Source organism: Heterocephalus glaber, unplaced genomic scaffold (genome assembly GCF_053883595.1).
Source record: "Heterocephalus glaber isolate CG9 unplaced genomic scaffold, H.glaber_assembly_v1.0 deba00001444, whole genome shotgun sequence".
NCBI lineage: Eukaryota > Metazoa > Chordata > Mammalia > Rodentia > Bathyergidae > Heterocephalus > Heterocephalus glaber.
In genome coordinates this window covers 10,767,689-10,784,017 of record NW_028258297.1, presented here as the reverse complement: position 1 = coordinate 10,784,017, position 16,329 = coordinate 10,767,689, and positions in this window count along the sequence as shown.

Below are 16,329 nucleotides of genomic sequence, written 5' to 3'. Positions count from 1 at the left end.
TACAAAGATTGTATTTATAATAGATTTGAATCTCTATCATTCTGCCTTTTATCATTATTTAAATTTTATAAGATAAAACAATGTACAAACTGGGCCTTGGGCTGGGGATTTAGCTCAGTGGTTCCGCTGCCTGCCTCGCAAGTGCAAGGACTCGAGTTTGATCCCTGGTACCAAAAAAATAAAAGGAGAGGATGGCTGAGAATGTAGCTCAGTCCAAAGGCCCTGGGTTCAAACCTCAGTAGCACAAAAAAGACCAACAAAAATGATAATCCTGTTCTGAGAAAATGTAGCATAACCAACAGCCTGAGGAGAAAGGTGCTGAAAGACCAAAGGAGACTGACAGTTCCAGGGTCTCCCCAAGTGCAGTGTGGTGGGGACCTATGGACAGAAGTGGGGTCAAGTGTAAAACAAGACCAGGAGATCTTGTAACTTGGGTCAGAAGAAAGGCCTTATGTAGTTGTCACAACAAAAGTGACTTCATCCAAGCCTGAATGTACCTGGTTTTTTCTCAAGCTAACATCAAAGAAACCAGGCACAACCCTGGCATCAGTGGCCCTACTCACCGCTCTAATAGTTGTGTGTATCTAAAGCATGCTGGGAAACTAAGCAGGGGAAGAAGGATGGGTTACTCTGGGACAATCAGATTGGCCGCATCTCAAGATGGCTGCAGTCAGGCCAGGCTAGATGCCTCCAGGCATCTCCCTAAAATTATCAAGCAAATGCACTCTCTTAATATTTGTACGAATGATCTATCTATCTTGCCACCCAGCATTCAAAGTTCTTATTGTTTGTCTTCATAAAGTTAATAGCTTTTGCAGTTGTTAATTACTGCAGTGTTTTACTCTTGATACGTGTTTGCAACTAACTGATTCAATTTTAGCACAAAGAGTACAGAAGCCAATAAAATAAAGTGCATAGGCAAGTACATTGTAAGGAGGAAAGAGAGTTGAGAGGTGACCCACAGATTGAAAACAGGTGACATAAAGCATTAGTGTCCCAAAGGGCGCCCTAGCGACAAGACAGTAAAACAGAGAATGAAGGGGACAGATTCTGCCGCGGGAGCCAGGCTGCTGGGTCTGGGGGGCACTGGGGAACTCTGGGAACCTGGAAAGGGTCTGTCTGTTGCCCTGGGGAATGATTACATGGATATTCTCCAAACTTCATGTGGTCAGGGTACTTGAATTTAACAATAAAACTTTTTTTAATGAATAAAATTTCAACCCGGAAGTTAAAAAAAAGAAAACTGGGTTCTTCTTTTCAGATTCCTTTTCCAGGTCCCTGTGTTTGCTCAGATTTTCCCTTTTCTTTCTTGCCTTGCTGTATCCTGGGGGAAGCTGGTTCAACTCTACCCAGGTATGTGCAAAAGACTTCTTCTTACTCCGTCTTCCCAACCCTGTCCACAGGATGTCCCGGGCGTCCTGTGCAGCCCTCGGCTATGGCTCCACCATGGTGAATTTGAAATCCCCTTTCATACACTCGTCTCTCCTGCTCCAGTGAGAGCCTGAGAGCAGAGCTGGGAGGTCTGGTCCATCGTCGCGTTCTTTAAAGCCTCACAGACATCCAGTAAATCAGGTTTGAACTGAACATCCTTTTCTGTTTCTATGACATCTCAGTTTCCACATAAGGACTCTCAGTGACTTTTCAAAGCAAGCAATGCATCTCTCAAGAATTAATCAAATGATCAGCAAACAGATTTCTGGTTGGAGAGATCATTGGTTGCGTTTTTGTTTGTTAAGTCCAAGAGCCTACAGCTTACATTTGCATTTTATTTAAGGAATAGAATTTCAGGTAGCTTCCATTTTTCCTTTTTGTAAAACACTGCTTTGTAGTTATACCATAATAAATGCATATTTATGTAATGAAAGAATAAAATTATGTTTATTTTAAAATGATTTTTTATTTAACTCACATTCATGAACTAGTTTAAAAAACATAAGACACTTGCACAGTGGATGACATCTAAAATGCTTGCATAAGTTGAAAAGGGGATAGTCAGGGGGACCATGACTCCTGAGACAGGCTGCAGTCAGCTAGTACCAGTGTAGGGGGCACAGTCCCCCTGTCTTGCATGCCCTGCCACATTGGGCTCCTCCCACTAAGATCTGGAGCCTACCTCCCTCTGTGTGGATCTGGGCATCTGTGTCTTGCTTTGGCCAGTATGATGCAGTAAGGGGATGATCTATGACTTCCAGACTAGGCCATGGGGGCCTGCAGCTTCTTTGCCCTCTTAGAGCCCACCACTGCACCAAGTAGTCCTGCCTTTCCCTGCAGAGACCTGGAGGAAAGGAATGAATGAAGTACCCCAGCTGACAGCAGGTGAGGCCAGTGTCATGGTCCTGCCTGCAGGACCTCCTCAATGAATGCAGCCAAGGAAGGACCACACCTGCTTTGTGGAGCAGAACAGCCAGCTGGCTGAGCCCATCCACCCCACAGCATGATGACCAATGGTAAGTGCTTGCTGTTTTCAGCTGCATAGCTTGGGGCTGGCTCTGTAAACAGTAAAGAATCATTTGTGCTTGCAATAGATATTTATATGCTGGTTAGATTCTGATCACACATAAGCAACGTCAGAAGTCTCCCAGGAGACAAGCACTTGACCATTTGGCCTTCCCAAGGCCAGCTTCAGGGCATTTCTGTTTCCCTGTCACTGTCTCCCGATTTTCCTCCATGGCTCCAAACCTAAGCTAAAGCCCACATCCCTCACCCATTAACTGATCCCCTCTTCTTCTCATAGCTCATAAATTTCTGAGATTGTTTTTGCACCTGAAAACATAACCACCTCTTTTTCATCTTTAAAAAACAATGCCCGATCTCCTCATCCCAACTAAGTCTCCCCAGAAGCTTCTACCCCTTCTCTCCTTTCCAGCCGGCTTTTCCAAACAGCCGCCCCCATTCGCCCACCTCCTATACCCTCTCTTCCTATTTGCCACTATCTCTTCCCCATACCCCACAAATGCCCTCGCCAGCACACTGAGGAGCCATCACCCCATCTGATGGCCTCCCCTCTTACATGGCACCCATCGCCTCTGCCATTCCTAGGGCCTGGAAACCTCTCCTCCTCATTCCTCCCCAGGCTCCCGGCCAGCTGTCCTCTCTCTGCTGCCTTCCTGGTCTGAGGCTCCTAGAGGATCCTTCGAGTGCCCATGGCCACTGAGGGCTTCCCATCTCCATGCTCTGCTTCTAACACAAACACACAACAATTCCCCCCATAGTCGAGGACCACCGGAGCCAAAAATGAGCAACTAGAGAGAAGGACTCAGCACCCTTACCCCCAGACTATTTTTTTTGTTTTGAGGGCTGGTCAAGAAGGTAAAGGAGATACCAGAAGCTGATGCAGCTCTCAAGGAAGGTAAGGATTATTCCATCCAGATATGCATCAGAGGCTTCCTCCAGCTGCTGACAGGGCTGAGGGACAGGGCTGAGGAGCAGGGCAGCCCCCTGCTCCAATGACAGGTCTGGGAATGCTACCCTTCACATCCTTCTCCCCACCTTCTGAGCAACTGGTGCTGCACCATTTCCAGCTCCTGGAAATACACATCAGTTTTAATCAAATACCAAAAAATTCTTCTTTGTGTTTTAAGGAAATTTGCAATGTGTAGAAAAGATGACTGGCTGTCTCCACAGAAAATTACATTTTATTGAGAGCACTTTCATGGTAGAGGGGAAGAAAGATCCGATTCTAGCCTTTTACTGCCTTTGAGCTATTTTACAACTCTGTAAATTATACATAAGTGATAGCACTGAAAAATAATCCCTGTCTGTAAACATGCAAATAAATCCTGGTCCTTGGAGGGGCAGACTCCCCCAGCTTCCTTCCCCTCTACACACATACACACACACACACACACACACACACACACACACACACACACACACACACTGCTCACATCAATATTCCTGATCTGGAAATGGAAATGGTGCTGTTCTCTGGGTCTCCTTGAATCGGGCATAGCGTCTGCTTGGTTTCCTCATTAATAATGAATTGGATAAAAATCTCAAACTGTGTTCATTTTCTATCTGCATGATTCTCTCCTCTTTTCAGATTTATCCTTCAACAGCATTTGATGGAGGACCAGGTGTAGAAAATGATGCAATTTTCACAGTGAGGCAAAGGCCTTAGGAGCTGATCCAGCTCAGGGAAGTGGCCCTGGAGTCACAATGACCTACCATCACCACCACTGAGGGTCCTGCACAGAAGCCACAGACACCAACCTGGAGCACTTCCTTCCTGGGTTCCGAATCTCGAGGGGACCTAGAGGAGTCAGGCACCAAGGGCTCTTTCGTCAGGAGAGACAGTGGGGTAATGATTTTTACTACCTTGATGGTGGCAATGGAGTGTCCCAATAGCAGGGGACCCCAGGAGCTAACTCATCTCCCCACAAGCCCTACTTCCACTCCAAATCCCAGCCCTTATCTTCCAGGCCAGCCTGGTGTGAGTCAGCCCTGCGTGTAAGCAACCCACATTCTAATCTCCCAAGATGTGAGCTTACTTACCACTTCCTCCATCTTATTCCAAGCTAGGGCTCCCAAAGAGATGAATTGCCCTCTGGAGAATGAGCTGAGGAGGAAATCTGGAGACAGTGGATTTCAGCTGGCCCCCAAGGCCAGGCATTTGCCACTAGGAACTTGGAACACAGAAGCTGGGCACCCCATATGACCAGGGAAGGTCCTTGCCAATGGCAGTGGTGAGGGAATTCCCAGGAGGGGAAAGAGCCCAGGCTGGCCTCAAGCCACACGCCAAGCTGTGTCCCTCTAGGCATCCCTTGTCCTCATTGCTGAGTTCCCTGCCCATGCTCCTGCATGCTTCTCACTCTGCAACTGATCCCTGTGCCCTTGCACTACTGCCAGGGCAGGAGGCCCAGGGCAGGAGGGATTCACAGGGGAGAGCTGTCCCCAGACCCTCCTGAACCTCTGTCACCCCAGCCCAACCTGTCTCATGCGTTGGACCACCTTGTCCAGCCTCTGACACCCAGATTCCCACATCCTAAGAAACTCAAGGTTCTGCCCTACCCTGTTCCAGACTGGCTTCCTGCTCTGCACCCCTTGTTCTAGATCTGGGTCCCAGCTCCCCACTGCAGATCTCCTCTTGGGGCCTGGATTCCCTGCCGTTTGATTAGCACATGTGTGGGAACCCCTCTCCATGATTACAGCTCCCTTCTCCACCTCTGTATCTACGTAAGTAGTTTCTACATCAGAGTTTTCATTCATACTGATGAATAACTTTTTTAAAAAAGAGTGGAAGGAAAGTACCATTTTCTAGTTTTTAAATCAATGAAAAAGAAATTATCATTTACTATTGACATCAATTTCTATTTTACAAAGGACATTCTAATCAAAAGAAGCAGCAAGAGTTCTAATCTCAGACAACAGGATGGTACCCTTCATTTTTTTTTTAATTTTTTTTAAATTTTTACTTTTATTGTAGAGATACCCACAAACCTTCATTGTTTGTGGGTATCTCTTTCCACACAAGGACAATGAAAGCTTCATCCTAGGCCAGTCTTGGTCTCAACACTGGTTTGGGGGGCTGTTGGGTCACAGGGTTCTGCTTGCTGACAGATTTGACCATGAGATATAGTCTCAGGCCAGTGGGGGATGACAAGCGGAAACCATTAGCATCAGTACCAAGAAGTCTCCTGGTGGCCCTTACCTTGATGAATCCAGGGATAAGACCTCATTCTGCCTCCCACTGTGTCCACCTCCCAGGTCCACAGTATCCATTTCCAGGGTTCCAAAGCTGAAGGGACTCCAGGAAGCCAGCTCCAGTCCCCAGCTCACAGACATGTGTCCTTTGTCCTGAGAAATCCAGCAGGCGTTGGGCGGCCCATCCAGCATGCCCTCCATCTGCGAGAAGCTGTGCTGGGAGCCACTTGATGGCAGCAAGATGTCACTCAGCCTTGGACTGCCGAGGCAGGGACTGGGCAGCAGGTGTGGAGTGGCTCTGATACATGTGGAGGACCAGGCGTAGAAAATGACCCAACCCAGACAGTGAGGCAGAGGCCTCAGAAGCTGATCCAGCCCAGGGAAGTGGCCCTGGCATCAGAATGACCCACTGTCTCCCATCGCCCTGTGACCACAGGTGAGCAGGCCACACGTGGGCCAGGATGATCCCTTCTCAGAGGGGCCTGGAGGCCACAGGGGCAGCTCGGCTTTCCTGGGTGCCCTGGGGTGCGGCTGGGAAGGCCTCCCCTCTCGGGATAGAGGGACAGTTGGCTCCTTCTGATTCCTATGTATGGCAGCAGCTGTACAACACAGAAAGACAGAGACTTGTCAAATAGCCCACATTGTTTCTACTTTTCTCTCCAAAGTGGGATTCTCCATCTCCTGGACCATCTTCACCTCAGTTCTCTTATACGGTGCCAACACCCACAGGACTCACCAGGACCCAAGAAGCTCCTGCAACAGCTAGAAGTCACCAGGGCCTGTGATGTCACATTGCGAGGTTCTTTTGGCTCCATTGAGATGTTGCTGCTATCCCTGTTCTCTAATCTTTGAGAGACGTATGTACATCAACAGATAATAAGCGAGTAGGAACCCAAGCACAGAGAAGGGTTTTAACATCAATTCAGAGAATCGCTGTGAACAAAAAAATTGGGAATATCATGCAATTCTTTCCTATTAGAGATAAGCAAGCTTTTCTTGAAAAGGACATGAAACCTCCTATGGACTGCTTAAGAAAAAAAGAAAGTAGTTAATGAGAGAGAGAGAGAGAGAGAAGGAGAAAGGGAGGAGGGAAAGAAGGGAAAGACAAAGAAAGGGAAGGCAAGGAAAAGAAAGGAAAAAAGAAAAGGAAAATTCCTTCTCTCCATAAGAGAGAGTCCCAGTACTTCGGATATCACGTGATCTTAGGTTCCACATACAGTGAGTGATACCTAAAACTGCTCTCATCTGTTCCACTGAAATATTTCTCTACTTCCATGGCTACCTCATCTTTTTTCAATTGTTATAATTTATGGTGAATTTTGATATTTAGTATCCTCACTCATTTTTTTCAACATTTTACTGGATATTGTCATACTCTTTCAATTATTTTTATAATCAATTTATTAAGTCATAAAAATGTCCTTTTGGAGTTTTACTGTTATTATACTTAATTTCTGAAGATTTCATAACTTCATAATATTGGCTCTTTTAAGCAGTCACTATGGATCTCCATTTAGTTGGGAATTTTACTTGAGCACAGTTTAAAAAATTCTTCCCTAAGGGGCTGGGGATTTAGCTTAGTGGTTCCACCGCCTGCCTCGCAAGCACAAGGTCCCGCGTTCGATCTCCTGTACAAAAAAAACCCCAAACAAACAAACATTCTTTTTTGGCTTCCTATAAGATTCACTTCCAGGTTTTTAAGATATTTCAGGGTCACCCTCTTCTACCTCTCTGCTGCCTACCTTTCTCTCTCTTTCTCCATTCTTTATCTGTTCCTCTCTTTCTTTTTCTCTTTCTGACTTTTTGCTAATAGCCCCCACTCATTTTATTCCATTTGATTGGTATTAGTAGAAGGGAAAGCTGTCCATAGTTGCATGATGAATTTATACCCAATTCTTTCCTGATGTCTTTATTTGTTGAATGATTTTTATTTAAAACTTACAGGTTCTCTAGACATACCATCGCATCTTCTCCAAATTATAGTAACCTTTTCTCTCATTTTTAATGCTTATTTTACTTCTTCTTCCTGTCCAATCACATCAGTCAGAGGTTCAAGATGATGCTGATTTATACTTCGAGGCACTGGCACATCTTCCCTGAGACTTACAAGAAATGATGAAGGATGTTCCGCGACTCCGGGGATTTACGGTTGGTTTCTGTAAACACTCTGTACCTGGCTCTTCTCATGTGACAGCAGGCATTTACCGCTCAAGGGCCCACACCTGAAAAGATGGCACTGTCTCCTCCTGCAAGAGACCACAAGAGGTGTTTTAATAACATAAATTTCATTTACTTCAAAGGAACAAATGAGAACTGTTACAGTTATTTGTCAGTGTACGTTGGGCCTAAGATGGAAGCATTGGAACTTTCTTCTTGTGGAGAGAGGGAATTTTTCTTTTCTTTTCTTTTTCCTTTCTATTCCATTCCTTTTCTTCTCTTTCTTTTCTTTTCCTTCCACCCTCTCTCCCTCTTCGTATTCCCAAACCCTAAGTCCATCCCACAAAGTCCCTATGGTTGCTCCTGACCAAAATGCCCTCGATGTATTTAACTTCATTAAATTTTAGGCAGGCTTCTGCATGACTCTATGGGATAGGATCAGAAAATGCAGTGAATGTTTAAATTTTTTAATTTATTACAGTAAAAGATACATTGCCATTAACCACTCAAAATCCTCCCCCTCACTTTGAACACACTCATCTCATTGTTCTTGTACTTTGTGAAGCAGTTCTGAAAGTCCTGTTTTTCATCTTTAGTTGGCGCTGTTGAGGCTGCCTCAATATCCTGAATCAATTCAAAATATTTATCTTCCATGATTATTTTAACTCTGGGGAAGAACCAAAAGTTGAATGGTGCCAGATCCAGTGAATAAGGTGGATGACCACACACCGTTATGTTTTTAGGAGCTGTCTTTCCATTGGGTGGTGCTCAGCAACAACATTCACCATGGATTTTGGGGGGTTTTGTTTTTGTTTTTTCAATCACACCTCTTAAAGACGCCCATGAAAGACGACTTTCAGAAATGCTTCAGAAAGTGGCAAGGACAGTGGGATAAGTATGTTTGGGGTGAGGGAGAGTCTTTTTTAGAAATTTTTAAACACACTTTGTATTTTTTGATTAGCCCTTGTAGCTATTTTGAAATAAATAATTGTGCACTATATTTATCCTCCAGCACTACAGGACACTAGAACTCTTTCCTCCTCTCTGACTGTATTTCTGATAACCACAGTCCCCATCCCCGACCCTTCCCAGCCTCCCTTCCCTTCTCTATCCCTCTCTCCTCTTCTGTGAGATGACTTGTTTGCCCACCACACAGAGGGAGAATATATGGCATTTGCTTTTCTGGCTCACTTAATGCAATGTTCTCCAAGCTCAGAATGTCTCTTCCAGTGCTGTAACCATCACTGAGAATTTTATCATCTCTGTGGATCATGCGTCTTTAAGAAACTTGCCAAGCTTACTGTTCAATCCTTTACGTGCACTGACATAATTTTTGAGCCATCATCTATTTTCATAAATTATACAATCTAGCTTAAGTGATGCTTCATGAGCATTTGAAGCAACTAAATTATTCACAGTCTTAATATGTGTAACAAAGACTAAATGAATGTGTTTATTAGCTTCAGAAGTTCTTGGGGATTTTTCCCCCCCTGGGAGTTTGTTTGAGTTCACACAAAACAAAATGGGTTTGACTTTGAGGTCTCCAGATAGCTTTCAGCTCCAGCCTGGAAGTCCCTTTTTGAGGCACAGCAAGCAACCTCCAGCCTGGAAATCACCATCACCCTCCACCCCCACCCAAAGATTCCTTTCTAAAGAGGAGCTGGTGTGCTTTGTCCCCACAATTTAGGGACATGACAGCTGCATTGAAAAAAATAGGAAATTTTTACATCTCAACCTTTCACTGGTATTACTTAAATAACATGGAGATTATCTGTTACTTAAAAGTTAGCCTTCTAAGAACTTAAAAATTTAAATGAGCTTAAAACTTAAAAGAGCTTGCCTGTAAAACTCTGAAGGATTAATGCATTCATAAGTAGTTAATTATTACATAAGCTTTTCTGCCTTGTAATATTTTACCATTTAAAAGGAGACTTGTTGGTTTTTAAAAATACTCTTTCTTGGTGACAGCTGGCATTTGCCTCTCAAGGGTCCAAGCCCATGGCAAAGGCCCCCTCTCAGGAGCTGGGCTGCTTCCTAACTCCAGGAAGGCTCCTATGGCTTAATATTCAATTGGGCATCAGATTAAAACCAACATCAGAAAGATTTTCATCTTTCTTCTTTTTCATTAGCATTTCTACTTCCTTTTGAATTGATCTTGTTAAGTTACATTTTACAGGTTAATTGTGCATTTTATATAGATTTTCCAAATTATTGGCATAAAATTGTACATAATATTTTCTTATAAATCTATTAATTTTCTCTATCCCTGGGGCAATATCTACTTTTTTCATTTATTCATTATATGTTTTTGTTTTATTTTTAAAAACAATGTCAACAAGGGTAGCGTGAAAGCATGTAAAACTCTCTGGAGAATAATATTATGGATACAATCTACAAGTAATAGTTAAGTGCATTAATACCCTGAGCACAAATGCAAAATATTTTCTCATCTGGAAGCAGGAAGAGTCCTACTTGTATCTTTCTCGGTATTAGCATGCCACCTTGCAGGATCGTTATGGGGTTCTCCCAGGAACATTCTCAATATGGAACCTAAAACCACATAATACCAAGGATCGAATTTTCCTCTTCTCTTGGGGAGAAGTGGATTAACATGGGGTTGGCTGCTGCCTATTTTTCTTAAGCAGGCTGTGAGGTTTCCTGTCCCTTCAAAGAAAAGCTTGCTTATCTCAAATAAGTAAGGAATGCATAATGTCCACAATATCTTTGTTCAAAGTTTCCCTCACAATTATGTGCTGAAATCCCTGTGTGCCTGGAATCCCACCAGCTTGCTGTCTATATATGCATATACTTTCCTGAAAAAATTAGAAGAAATGAATTACACGATCATCCCAAGTGAGATAATAAAATATTGTGAGTGGACGTCACAGGGTCCTGGCAGCCTCCCCATCTGGCTGCTGCAGGGGCTCCCTGGGGCCCTGGAAGAGTCCCACAAGTAGTGTTGGTACTGTATGAAGGAGAGCTGGAGCGCAGCCAGACTCTAAGATGGCCCAGGAGGTTGGAGACTCCCACCTTCCAGCAGAAGAGTAAAAGCAGTGCCAGACGTCTGGCTGGTGCCTGGCTTAAAACAAGGCTTGTTATCTGATGGTCTCTGGGTGAGAACACATGTGCTCAGCTGGATTCTGATAAAGAGGCTGGAAGGAGTGTGTCTGCCTCTTCCACTGCACTGAGACACACAGTGATGCTATTTGCAAGCAACATGCCCTCACCAGGTACTGAGTCTGTTGGCACCTTGATATTATAGAATTCCCCAGCTTCCAAAACAGTAAGCAAGACATTTCTGTTGTGTGTAAATTACCCAGTCTAAAGACTGTGCTAGAGCAGTCCTTACAGATGGAGACAATACATGAGCCATCCCATGAGGCAGTGTACAACACGGCAGCTGGTGTCACCACAGTTAGCACAGGGGAGAGAGAAAGAGAATCACAGTTTCTTCCTCCCTCAACCTGGAAGTGACATTTCCATCCCTTTGCAGCATTCTGCTAATTGGAAATAAGTCACAGGGCTGGACCCCAGTCTGGGAGAGGGGACACATGAGTCCATGACCGCCAGGAGGCAGGGCATTGAGCCATTTTGGAATGCTGCGTGCCATGAGATGCTGAAAGAAAGCCAAGTGGATGTGGGAATTTACTGGAAGACAAGGATTTCATTTCAAATCTTGGCAAAAAGATGAGTTACTCTTAGCTTTTTAAGCTAATTAGCTCTCATGTAGAAGTTAGATTCCCTACCTCACACCATTAGCAAAACTAATTTTCAAATTGGTTAAAAATCTAAAAATTAAAAAACATGAAGTATTAGAAAAAAATGGTCAGCTGTTTTCATGATTGCATGAGAATGTCCTTCTAACCTTCACTAGTATACAATTAATAACAGAAGAGAATCTTTCTGATTTTGTTTGTCATTTTTATATTCCCAGAACCAAAACTGTGTCTGTATATAGTGTGGGATACTAAACAACCAGAAACAGATTATCTTGGACCTCATTTTGTTCTACATCAGAGTCATATTTACCCACTCTGTGTTTAAATGAGCTGTTTCAGAAACCCACAACAAATAGACATTAACACACCTTCCCTAACAAGTGTGACCATTACATTACTCAGTTACCCCATTACTCCATACCCTTAACATGATACCTTGTCACATGAACAATACTGCCACAAACTTCAAAGAAAACAAAGACCATAGAGTCCTACCCTATCCTCCTAAACCTTCGTTCCCATGTTCTTTGATCTTGATCTATAGTTTCACTAATCCCAAGACCCCTTATAAAGACCCTTCACTGTCCCACAGTAGTGTAAGCCTCCCTGAGAACTCCCCCACCATTTCCTTACAGTGTGTTCATAAATCTCCTCTTTCTTTACTCTGGTCTTGGTAAATTCTTTTACCACTTGTGTCACTGGTCCTCCATATACTATATCACATGGCATATAGGTTGTAGGTATTTAAGTAATACTTGTGTAATACTTGTTGAATAATGACTGAAGGAATAAGAATCAAAAGCCCTAACAGAAAATACTGATAGGTTTTTTTGTCTTATTTTATTTTATTTTAATTTTTAAATTTTATTTTATTGGTACATTTTAGGTATACAATATAATGACATTCATCATTGGAAATTTGCACCTTTACATAATCTCTCTTGGTTCTTAATTTTCCCCCTTCCCCTACCTCCCTTCAACCCCTCCATCCCTCCCTATTTACAAAGACTTTGATTTCATTTTTTCATTTTCTCATAGTAATTCCATTCCCTTCTTTCCTTTCCCCTACCCCTCCCACTTCCCCTTCCCCTTTGCCCCTTTTCTTCCTATTTCACATTATCTATTATACCTTTTACTCCTTATTTACACTTTCAGTTTCTCACACTAGAAAACTATTTGGTATTTTCATGTGTGTCCTGTTTCTTTCACTTAAGAGTATCACCTCAATGTGCATCCATTTAGCTATAAATGTCTCTAATTTCTCATTTTTTATGGCTGAGTAGTACTCCATTTTATTTTAAAAAAAAAACAAAAAACCATTTTCTTTATCCAGTTTCCAGTTGATGGACATTTGGGCTGCTTCCAAGTTTTAGCTATTATAAACTGTACTGCTATGAACATGGGTGCACATATATCACTGTGGTATGATTCTTTTAATTCTTTGGGGAAGATACCCAGCAGGGGAATAGCTGGGTCAAATGGGACTTCCAGTTCTAGTTCTTTGAGGTATCTCCATACTGATTTCCACAGTGGTTGTACCAGTCTAAAATCCCACCAGCAGTGGAGTAGTGTTCCTCTTTCCCCACAGCCCCACCAGTATTTGTTATTGGTTGATTTCATGGTAGCAGCCATTCTTTCTGGGGTGAGGTGGAATCTCAGCATTGTTTTCATTTGCATCTCTCAAATGACCAGTGATGTTGAGCATTTTTTCATATGTTTATTAGCTATTTCTACTTCTTTGTGTGAAAAATGTCTGTTCATTTCAGATGCCTATTTTTGGATTGGGTTTTTTAATTTGGGAGGTCTGATGTTTTTAAGTTCTTTATAGGTTCAAGATAGTAGACCTTTGTCTGAACAGCAGGTGAAGATTTTTTCCCACATTGTGGGTTGTCTCTTCACACTGTTGGTGGTTTCTCTTGCTATGCAGAAGCTTTTTAATAAGAAGAGATCCCACTTGTTGATTGTTTGTCCTAGTTCATGGACAACTGAGGTTTTGTTTATAAAATCTTTTCCTACACCAATCTCTTCAAGAATTCTACCTAACCTCCGGTCCAGTCGATTCAGCATTTCTATTTTAATATTTAGATCCTTCACGCATTTCAATTTTAGTTTAGTGCATGGTGAGAGATATAGGTCTAGTTTTAATCTTTGGCAAGTTGAAACCCAATTTTTCCAGCACCAATACTGATAGTTTTGACATCATACAATGTTTAAATGTCTATAGGTGGTGAACACTAAGCATTAAATTAAAACAAAACCAAAAAGCAATCAACTGGGATGGAATGTTTGTGCAAAGAGTTGGGACCTCAAATCATACCATTTGCTTCTATTCCCTTCTGGGTTCTGCCCAATAGAAAACAAAGAATTAGGGCCGGGGATTTAGCTCAGTGGTTTCGCCACCTGCTGCGCAAGCGCAAGGACCCAAGTTCAATCCCCGGTACCAAAAAAAAAAAAAAAAAAGGAAAAAAGGAAAACATAAAGAATTGAACCAAATAAAGAACAAAATGTTAGGCTGGGAATGATTCAAAAAGCCCAAATTGCAAAATTTCTGGTAAAGTACTAAGGAAGATCTGTGAACTTCCTTCCCCTAACTTGGGTGCTGTGATTAGGAGCAACTTGAGGAGTGGGTATTGGAGTCTTGGCTTGTCCTAAATGATCTGTGTGGTGACAGATAAAGAGATACTTGGGAGGTCAAAGCAAGAGGATGACAAGTTTAAGCCCAGCCTCGACACCTTAGCAAGACTTTGTCTAAAAAGAAAAAATGAAAAGGGGCTGAGGGTATAGCTTAGTGGTAGAATGATCATCCAAGACATATGAGGTCCTTGGTTCAATCCCCAGCACTGCAGAAAATAATTTTTTTCTCTCCTCTGGAAGGGGTGTGTGTGCGTGGGTGCATGTGTGTGTCTGTGTGTGTGTGTGTTCATGTGTGTTGGGGGAGGGGCACTCCTTTTTCCAAATATTTCACAACAAATGTGGTCTATGAAGAATCGTTTTACCATTCAAAGAGTTCCTTTAATAAAATAGAGAATCAAAATCAAATTGAAAGAAAAAATAGAGTAAAAAAAAGAGAAGCAGGTAATTTAGAGAAGAATCACAAATAGCCAACAAAGATGCAGCAGAATAGGACATTTCCTCTCACCTTCTTTCCATGGCCACTCACTCCTGGTAGGGAGAAGGCTTTTGGCTATTCAAAAATTATTTTGAGGATACAAGCACTTCAAAGTTACACTATTATAGGTGTTCAGTATGAGCAAGTTTACCAAGTTCAGTTAGGAAAGCAGAAACCATTCTATACGCTCCAAGTGTGAGGGACTGAATACGGGACTCTGGGCTGATGACATCCACAGAAGGGCAGAGAAAGCAAAGATCAGGCACACTACAACCAAGATGCTAGCTATAAGCACCAAGTGGCTGGTTTGGAGGCATTTCAGGAAGCTGTATGACTCACATCTACTCCAAGTGGCTGCACCTGCTTGCAGAGAACAAGGCCTTTGCTCTCTCATGTGCCCTCCACATAACACAGAGTACCACCATTGGTAACCACTCAAGCTGGACCTCAGGGCAAAAGGATTCTGGGAACTCCCTGATCTCTCCACTGTGATGTATGAGACCTCAGGAGTGCAGCGGTGACCCAGTCTCCTGGGTTCCAAGAGTACTCTTCCTACTGAATAATAACCTTCTTTGCCCTTGATAGAACAAATCACCCGACAACATGGTTAACTCCCTTCTTCCTGTTGCCTTAGTGGCAGGAGAAGCTCCATGTGACTAGGTGGCTTGCCTCGGCTTCCAGAATGATCCAACCTTGTCCGACGCCCCCACTGGAAGCTTTCCGGCCCTGAGAACTGAAATCTCTCAACCAGTCAAGCCCAGGGCTGCAGTGATAGGAATATATCATTCTCCCATGGGGCAAGGCTAATTCTGGATCTAACAAGGAAACCAACGTGTTTCTCTCCAAAAATGTAAGGGATTATTGATCTGAAAGCAATCAAAATGCAAGAGAGCTGTCTGCCTGTTTGCTTGAAAAACAGGACAGAGAGTAACAAAGACAGATGTCTTTCTGCCTTCCTCCTCACTCCTTTTTTCCACCTAAAAGTCTAACTTGCTCATCAATCAGCTCAGTTATGGTGAGGCTAGAGGAGTCTGTGAGCAGACTTTCTTCCCATAAATTTACCTTTTAGTTTTCCCACCTCTCATGCCTTGTCATGTCTCTAAAATATACAGTTCTGAGCTAGCTGACTATGGAGTGAAACATCTACAAACTGTGAGCTAAAATAAACCTTTCCTCCTTAAAAAATATAAAATATACAGTTCTGAGCCGGGTTTGATGGCACACACTTGCAGTCCTAGCTACTCAGGAGGCTGAGGTAGGAGAATCACTTGAGTCTACAAATACAAGACCAGCCTGAGAAATTCAGCAAGATCTTCTCTCAAAAGTACATACATACATACACAGTTCTTTATCGAAGTATCATTTCAGCCAGACTCCCAACTTAACCGTCCAGCACACAAGTGATCTGTACTGCAGATGTTCATGAACTTGCTTGTTTTTCTCTTGCTAATCTGTCTTGTGTTACCTGAGTCGCCCTTGGCTATGAATTTAAGAGAGCTGAGGAAAATCATATTGTCCCTCCTCTCTGACCCTTATTCTTTGGCCAATGATCTTAAAAATATGGGTGCGCTGTTCCTTTGGAGAAGGCTAGAAGCAACACTCACCATGTTACCATTTGGCAGTAGAGCAGCCCCCCTCACGGGCTCTGAGTCTACACACTGGCTCAGCTCTGGGAACTGGACACAGACCACTCAAATCACA